This window comes from Protopterus annectens, chromosome 2.part2 (assembly GCF_019279795.1).
Source record: "Protopterus annectens isolate FY-2018-M chromosome 2.part2, PAN1.0, whole genome shotgun sequence".
Taxonomy (NCBI): Eukaryota; Metazoa; Chordata; order Ceratodontiformes; family Protopteridae; genus Protopterus; species Protopterus annectens.
In genome coordinates this window covers 41,878,568-41,887,473 of record NC_056730.1, presented here as the reverse complement: position 1 = coordinate 41,887,473, position 8,906 = coordinate 41,878,568, and the positions used below count along the sequence as shown (strand labels likewise).

At 47.3% G+C, this 8,906-nt stretch overlaps 1 non-coding gene across 1 annotated transcript; it reads right to left on the bottom strand.

The window, feature by feature from the left end:
- Positions 1-6,607: 6,607 nt before the first annotated feature.
- On the bottom strand, positions 6,608-6,761 carry LOC122796121. Its single transcript, XR_006363947.1, has one exon. It is a non-coding gene; the product is annotated as a 5.8S ribosomal RNA (ribosomal RNA).
- Between the last annotated feature and the right edge of the window lie 2,145 nt (positions 6,762-8,906).

The following is an 8,906-nucleotide window of genomic DNA, read 5'->3' as shown; positions in this document are numbered from 1 at the left end:
GTTTCTGAGGGTAATAAAAGGTATGTGAGTGAAGGTTGGTGGGGGCTAGCTCTTGGTGTGCTTGTATTTGCCCTAAGAAAAACAATCAGCCAATTGAACATACACTTGTGCACTCCATTCACATGGAAGAGCACCAGCAGGGTTCAAGGTGATCAAACATGCAGGAAGCTCCAGTTCACAAAAGGTATTGGAAGGTGAAATATGTGTCTTACAGGTTACTCCCAGGTTCTGCAAATAAAAGATAACAATATTAGGTGAGATAGAAGAGGTTATTTTTCAGCTATCTTTCATAAGTGATGTACTTCCATTTTCCAAATTTCTTTATGTTCTCCTATGATGTCCTTGCCCACTGCACATGAGAAGCTGCCGCTGTAGTGGTATTTCACCGGCGGCCGAGGCCTCCCACTTATTCTACACCTCTCATGTCTCTTCACAGTGCCAGACTAGAGTCAAGCTCAACAGGGTCTTGTTTCCCCGCTGATTCTGCCAAGCCCGTTCCCTTGGCTGTGGTTTCGCTAGATAGTAGGTAGGGACAGTGGGAATCTCGTTCATCCATTCATGCGCGTCACTAATTAGATGACGAGGCACTTGGCTACCTTAAGAGTGTCATAGTTACTCCCGCCGTTTACCCGTGCTTCATTGAATTTCTTCCCTTTGACATTCAGAGCACTGGGCAGAAATCACATTGCGTCAACACCCGTTTCGGGCCTTTGTGATGCTTTGTTTTAATTAAACAGTTGGATTCCTCCGGTCCGCACCAGTTCTAAGTCAACTGCTAGCTGCCAGATGATGTGGGATGCCAGCCGTGATCAGCGGCCGCCACAGCCGGGGTGATCCACAGGAAGGGCCTGGCGCATGTCCAGAGTCACCGCCGCCGTACCCGCTGCCCCCACAGGAGGGGGGAGCATGGCGAGGGCCGGCGACACCTCGTCCAGCCGCGGCGTGCGCCCAGCCCCACTTCACGCCCGAGCGACCCAGTCCTCAGAGCCAATCCTTATCCTGAAGTTATGGATCTGGCTTGCCGACTTCCCTTACCTACATTTTTCTAACATGCCAGAGGCTGTTCACCTTGGAAACCTGCTGCGGATATAAGTACAGCCCGGCGCAAGACTTACACCCTCTCCCCCAGATTTTCAAGGACCGGCGAGAGCTCATCTGATGCCAAAACCGCGACGCTTTCCAGGGCACGGGCCCCTCTCTCAGGGTGAACCCATTCCAGGGTGCCCTGCCCTTTACAAAGAAAAGAGAACTCTAAACGAAAAAAAACAGGAAAACCAACAACTGTAAACATATACTATACAGCAACCTCGGATAAAATTCTTTAACATAGAAACAGTTTAATATAAAATCTTTCACGTTTGCATCACTCTAAGTTAAGTAACTTCTTCAGAAAACAAACAGCGGCTACACAGTAACCGCTGAATTTAAAAACTGTTACTTAAGATCATGTGATAGTAACAGACAATGGCTTAAAGACAAAGCAATCCAAAAATAATTTACAATACAAATGTACTCCCTAATATTATTTAAATGTTAAAATATTATTCAAATATTGATTAAAAGTTAGTTGAAATTTATTTTAACTCAACGTAACCAGCTCATAACCTTAGTGTTCTGGTATCTACGATATAACAGTGGTATTTGAATAATAAATGTAAAGTGTACCAATCCAACAAACAATGTAGGAACCTACAAACCTCAATGATCTCAATAGCCAGTCAGCGAAAAGAAACTAAAACTAAAATATAACTAAAATATACTAGGCATCACGAAATATAACACCTAATAAAACTCTCATGGGCTAACCACTGTTAAAGTTAAACATTAAAATTATAATTATTAAAATTATAATTATTAAAATTATTAGTCGACATAATCAACTGTTCACACATAGTTGTTAATGTTGCAAATAACAGTCAGATTAACTAATCGCAATAGGATCATCTGATAAGATTGTTTATTTTTAACAAACATAAAATGTTACAGTTCTCATTAAGACCAGGGAATGAAAACGCATTCAAGCCTAATTGCCATTCAAGTTCACGTACTTCAAGAAGTACTGAGTGAGGACCACCCCTAATGTCTGGTACTAACTGGTCCATAGCTTGGAATCCAAAAGTATGCCCTTCATTTAAAGAAATATGATTTGCTAGAGTGTTTTCTTTTCTGTTTTTACTAATTGCATATGAGTGTTCATAAATTCTCTCACGGAACTTCCTGTCCATTTTACCTATGTAAAATGCCAGACAAAGATTGCAAGTTGCTAAATAAACAATACCTTTGGATTCACAGTTCAGTTTGTGATTAATGTAAAACTTGCCAGTATCTCTTACTCTAAACAAGTTACCAGTTTTTACGTACCTACACATTCTGCATGCCCCACATGTAAATGTTCCATTAAATCTCAAACTAGGCTTAGTGTTTTTAGCTTCAAAGAAGCTTTGTAAATTAATTCCTCTAATATAAACAATTTTAGGTGACTGTCCAACTCTATCCATTAATAAATTGTCTTTATGTAAAAAAGACCAATTTTTATTAAGAATAGATTGTACTTGTTCACTATCATTGTTAAAAGTAGTTATAAAATATGCTCTTCAAAAGGCTGACTGCCTAGCTTGATAATGTATGTCAATTTCAGTAGAGTTAGTGTCATTCAAGGAGGAAACCAGTTGATTAATGTCAAAAGAACTAGAAGTTATAGAGGTCACCTCAAGTTGTTGCTCTTGAACAACTGTACTTAATGGTAATAGTGGTTGAATAACCCCTCTACGACCTTTACTACTAACTTCTTCAGTTAAGTCGTCAATTAGGGAAATAGGGTAACCTCTATTAAAACACATGTCCTTTAAGAATTTACATTCAACAATGAAGTCACATTCACTTGAACACATTCTTGCTGCTCTTATAAGTTGTCCTTTAATTCTAGAACATTTTTGCGTGTGAGGATGCGCACTGGAATAGTGCAAAAAAGAGTTACAATAAGATGGCTTTCTGTAAATCTTAAAAAGATATCTCCTGTTTGTTGTGTCTTTCATCAAGTTAACATCCAAGTAGTCAATACTAGCAGAATGAAATGTATAAGTGAACTTGAAAAATGTTGTAGTAGAATTAAAATAATCAACAAGCTGTTGTGCGTCAATCTCATTCTCTTTAAAAATAACAAAAATGGTGTCTAAAAATCTGGTATAATATACCAGAAGTGTTTTTATTTCAGATTTATCAAAAATAAAAAGTTTTTCCCAATGTGCCATAAAGATATTCGCCAAACTAGCCCCACAGAGGGAGCCCATGGCTACTCCGTGTTTTTGTAAAAAAATCCTACCATTGAACATAAAAATGTTGTTGGTAAGTATAATGTCAATAAGTTCTGTCACCAGATCAATCTCCCTTTGAGGTACCTTTTTGTTTTTAAGAAATAATGCTATCCACTCTACAACTTCTAAATGGGGAATTGAAGTATATGAATCGACAACATCAATGGTTAAAAAGTTGTCATCTTGATTAACTACTAAGCTGTTTAAATTCTGTAGAAAAGTCCATGAATCTTTACATACCTGTGGTTCAAGTTTCAGGTATTTTTGTAATATCGAGTCAACTAAATTTGCACATGGGTATGAACACTCATATGCAATTAGTAAAAACAGAAAAGAAAACGCTCTAGCAAAGCATATTTCTTTAAATGAAGGACATACTTTTGGATTCCAAGCTATAGACCAGTTAGCACCAGACATTAGGGGGTGGTCCTCACCCAGTACTTCTTGAAGTACGTGAACTTGAATGGCAATTAGGCTTGAATGCGTTTTCATTCCCTGGTCTTAATGAGAACTGTAACATTTTATGTTTGTTAAAACTAAAAAATCATATGAGATGATCCTATTGCGATTAGTTAATCTGACTGTTATTTGCAACATTAACAACTATGTGTGAACAGTTGATTATGTCGACTAATAATTTTAATAATTATAATTTTAATGTTTAACTTTAACAGTGGTTAGCCCATGAGAGTTTTACTAAGTGTTATATTTCGTGATGCCTAGTATATTTTAGTTATATTTTAGTTTTAGTTTCTTTTCGCTGACTGGCTATTGAGATCATTGAGGTTTGTAGGTTCCTACATTGTTTGTTGGATTGGTACACTTTACATTTATTATTCAAATACCACTGTTATATCGTAGATACCAGAACACTAAGGTTATGAGCTGGTTACGTTGAGTTAAAATAACATTCAACTAACTTTTAATCAATATTTGAATAATATTTTAACATTGAAATAATATTAGGGAGTACATTTGTATTGTAAATTATTTTTGGATCACTTTGTCTTTAAGCCATTGTCTGTTACTATCACATGATCTTAAGTAACAGTTTTTAAAATCAGCGGTTCCTGTGTAGCCGCCGTTTGTTTTCTGAAGAAGTTACTTTACTTAGAGTGACGAAAACGTGAAAGTTTTTATATTAAACTGTTTCTACGTTAAAGAATTTTGTCCGAGGTTGCTGTATAGTATATGTTTACAGCTGTTGGTTTTCCTGTTTTTTTTGTTTGAAAAGAGAACTCTCCCAGGGCCCCCCGCCGGCTTCTCCGGGATCGTTTGCGTCACCACACTGGATGCTGTGAGGCACCCGTCTCTGCCACTCCATATTCGGGGATCTGAACATGACTCCCTTTCAATCGGCCGAGGGCGACGGAGGCCATCGCCCGTACCTTCGGAACGGCGCTCACCTATCTCTCAGGACCGACTGACCCATGTTCAACTGCTGTTCACATGGAACCCTTCTCCACTTTGGCCTTCAAAGCTCTCGTTTGAATATTTGCTACTACCACCAAGATCTGCACCCGAGGCGGCTCCACCCAGGCCCTCGCCCTTGGCTTCAGTGCCACTGCGATGGCCCTCCTACTTGTCGCGGCATAGCCCCCTCGGCTCCCAGCACTGGCGACGGCCGGGTATGGGCCCGACGCTCCAGCGCCATCCATTTTCAGAGCTAGTTGATTCAGCAGGTGAGTTGTTACATACTCCTTAGTGGATTCCGACTTCCATGGCCACCATCCTGTTGTCTATATCAACCAACACCTTTTCTGGGGTCTGATGAGCATCAGCATCGGGCGCCTTAATCCGGCATTCGGTTCATCCCACAGTGCCAGTTCATAGTTCACCATTTTTCGGGTCCCACCAGGTGCACTCACGCTCCACCTCCCCAACAGAATGGCTGAGATGGGACGGCGGTGCACCCCCGTGCAGGGTGGGGGGATCCTGCCTCAGCTTTCATTGCGCAGTGGGGTCTCCTGCCGACCCTCGGACTTGCTCACCTGTTAGACTCCTTGGTCCATGTTTTAAGACGGGACAGGTGGGTCACCGACGCTGCCGTGGACCCCGGGCACCTGAGGTGAGCCCGCCGGCCCGGCGGCGGGACGTGGTCAGGCCGCACTGAGGGCAGTCCCACTGGGAGCCGGGGGCCCCCAACCCCTGCCGCGAGGGCGGGGGAGGGTGCGGTGGCGGTCATCTCCCACGACCCCGGGGCATGGCGAGGGCTGATGCTGTCGGCTGTAACACTCCCCTCCAGGGAGGGGAGCGGCCTTCCCGGCCGACCCGGAGCCAGTCGCGGTACACCGCCTTGGAGGAAGTGCGCCCGACGGCAGCTGGCGCACCCGGAGGGGGAGGGGGATCCGCCTCGCCCGGGCGACCGGTGCGGCCGCCGGGTTGAATCCTCCTGGCGGACCGCGCGGACCCCACCCGTTTACCTCTGAACGGTTTCAAGCCCTCTTGAACTCTCTCTTCAAAGTTCTTTTTAACTTTCCCTTATGGTACTTGTCAGCTATCGGTCTCGTGCTGGTGTTTAGCCTTAGATGGAGGTTTACTACCCACTTTGGGCTGCATTCACAAACAACCCGACTCCAGGAAGACCTGATCCCGATGCGCCGGGGGCAGCCACTGGCCTCACACCATCCGCAGGCTGAGGCTTGATCACAAGGACTTGGGCCCCCTGGGTGGCACAGAGGAGACGGACTGCCGTACACCACATTTCCCTGTGCCCATCGCCCAGATGGGGATTCGGCACTGGGCTCCTCCCTCTTCACTCACCGTTACTGAGGGAATCCTGGTTAGTTTCTTTTCCTCCGCTTAGTAACATGCTTAAATTCTGTGGGTCGCCACGTCTGATCTGAGGTCGCGTTCCAAGCAGGGTCGCAGGGGGGGCGGCGGTGGGACACCGGGGTCCCTGGGGGGTGTGGGGGTGGATGGGCAGGCCGTCCTCTCCCCCCTCCCCGGGAACCCCCGTACACCCACCACCCCCCCTGCTGCCAGACTTTCGGGTGGCAGGAGGAGGACGGGCGACGTGGCCCCGGTGCACGGGGACCGGGCGGGTGTCAGGCTCTGCCCCGGGAGGGCAGCCCGGTGGTGCTACCAGTGACAGCCTCCGGGGGGCTGGCCGGACGCGTGCCTGCTCCCTCCTGTCCTCGGATGGGCTTCCTGGCTTGGGGCAGTGGGGGGCTAGTCTCCTCCATCAATGTCTCTCCCTAGGGGGACGGGGGGGCCTGCCGCAGGCTCCCTCGACTCCCCGGCCGCACCCTCTGTGGGGGCCGGATAACCCCCAGGGGTGATGGAAGGCACAACAACCCTCAGACAGGCGTAGCCCCGGGAGTAACCCGGGGCCACAAAGTGCATTCAAAGTGTCGATGATCAATGTGTCCTGCAATTCACATTAGTTCTCGCAGCTAGCTGTGTTCTTCATCGACACATGAGCCGAGTGATCCACCGCTCAGAGTCATACTGCTTCTCATCCGCCGGGGGGCACCACTGCCCACCCGGCATCGCACCTCGAGACGAATGCATGAGGCTTCACGGACGTCCTCGCAGGCACCCGGACTGAGGTTACTGGCCCCATGTCGTGGGGCAGCAGGGAGTTCCATGGCGGCCAGCACACGGCCGCACTGCCGACCTTCCGGGTCTTTGAACAGACACCCCACGCGGGGCGGGGAGTCCTCCGCAGGTACCCGCGTCTAACATCGAGGGGAGAGGACTCCGTTGTGCCACCCCAAGGGCGGCCCCATGCGGCTGAAGGGGAGGCCGCCACCCCCTGCCAGGATGGTGCCCTCTCCCTCCCCCCTGCTGCGTGGGGAGCCAGCCACCTCCGGGGCACGAGGCGGACCGCACCGCCGGGCTGGGCATGCCCCTGCCGCCATCCCCTCGTGGTAGCAGAGGGGCACCCGTGCCACCCACCACATGGATGGACCCCCCCTCCCTCCCGCCACTGGGAGGTGAGGGGGGGACAGAAGCCACCCCTTGCTCTCACGCTCCCTCCCCCCCCCGGGAGCCACTGGCTCAGGGGGTGCGGAGAGACGGGAGTCCGAGGGAGGCGTGGAGGGTCGGGGCAGCAGAGCATGAGAGGCCCTGGTACCCAGGGACGGTGCCATCCCTGGACCCTCTGCATTAATGATCCTTCCGCAGGTTCACCTACGGAATCCTTGTTACGACTTTTACTTCCTCTAGATAGTCATGTTTGATCGTCTTCTCAGTGCACCGCCGGGGCCGTGACCGACTCCAGCGGGGCCGATCCGAGGACCTCACTAAACCATCCAATCGGTAGTAGTGACGGGTGGTGTGTACAAAGGGCAGAAACTTAATTAACGCGAGCTTATGACCCACACTTACTGGGAATTCCTCGTTCGTGGGGAATAATTGCAGTCTCCGGTCCCTATCATGAATGGGGTTCAGCGGATTACCCGGACCTAATGGCCAAGGGTAGACACACGCTGATCCATTCAGTATAGCACACGTGCAGCCCCGGACATCTAAGGGCATCACAGACCTGTTATTGCTCAATCTCATGTGGCTGAAACCCACTTGTCCCAGTAAGAAGTTGGAGACAAACGCATGGGGCCGCATAACTTGTTAGCATGGCGGAGTCTCGTTCATTATTGGAATTAACCAGACAAATTGCTCCACCAACTAAGAATGGCCATGCACCACCACCCACAGAATCGAGAAAGAGCTAATCTGTCAATCCTTTCCATGTCCGGGGCGGGTGAGGTTTCCCGTGTTGAGTCAAATTAAGCCGCAAGCTCCACTCCTGGTGGTGCCCTTCCATCAATTCCTTTAAGTTTCAACTTTGCAACCATACTCCCCCCAGAACCCAAAGACTTTGTTTTCCCGGAAGCTCCCCTGCGGGTCATGGGAATAACGCTGCCGGATCGCTAGTCGGCATCATTTATGGTCGAAACTACGACGGTATCTGATCGTCTTCGAACCTCCGACTTTCATTCTTCAATAATGAAAACATTCTTGGCAAATGCAGAAGAAACCAACTAGGAGCAATGCAATGAAGGGTGTAAAATCCAGGATGTAACAATTCCTTCTTCCAAAAACGACAATCACAGATACTTAAAACGAAAGAGTTTAATTCATGTGCACAAATACAATAATGGTAAGCGCTTTCGCAAACTGCTTCATCAGACCAATCAACAATCGGCACAATGGGGTTTAAATCATGAGGCAGGTGGGAAAGTTAGCAGTCATTCAGTGCTTTTAAAGCTATACACTTCTATACTAAAAACTCTTCTAAATAGAAAGCATTCACAGCTAGCAAAATTACTAAATTCAGCTGGAAAACAATTCATAGTAAATGTAAAACTTCACAAAAAATATATACATATACATATACACAAATTAATGCTGCATCTAAATTGATATATAAAATTCAGTCATAATTACTTTTCCTATAAGGTCCCTTTCGAGGGAAGGGAGGACCCGCTCGATGAGCAGAGGGCGGCAAAAGAGAAAATTTTCTCCAGACCGCCCTCAGACTTTGAACCTCAAGAAAATGTGGGGGTCGAGAAACAGGGATTAGTTTTCAACTTGTCATCCACAGTACTCACTTCTACTGAAATGGATGTGCTTTCTAAAGGGTTATCT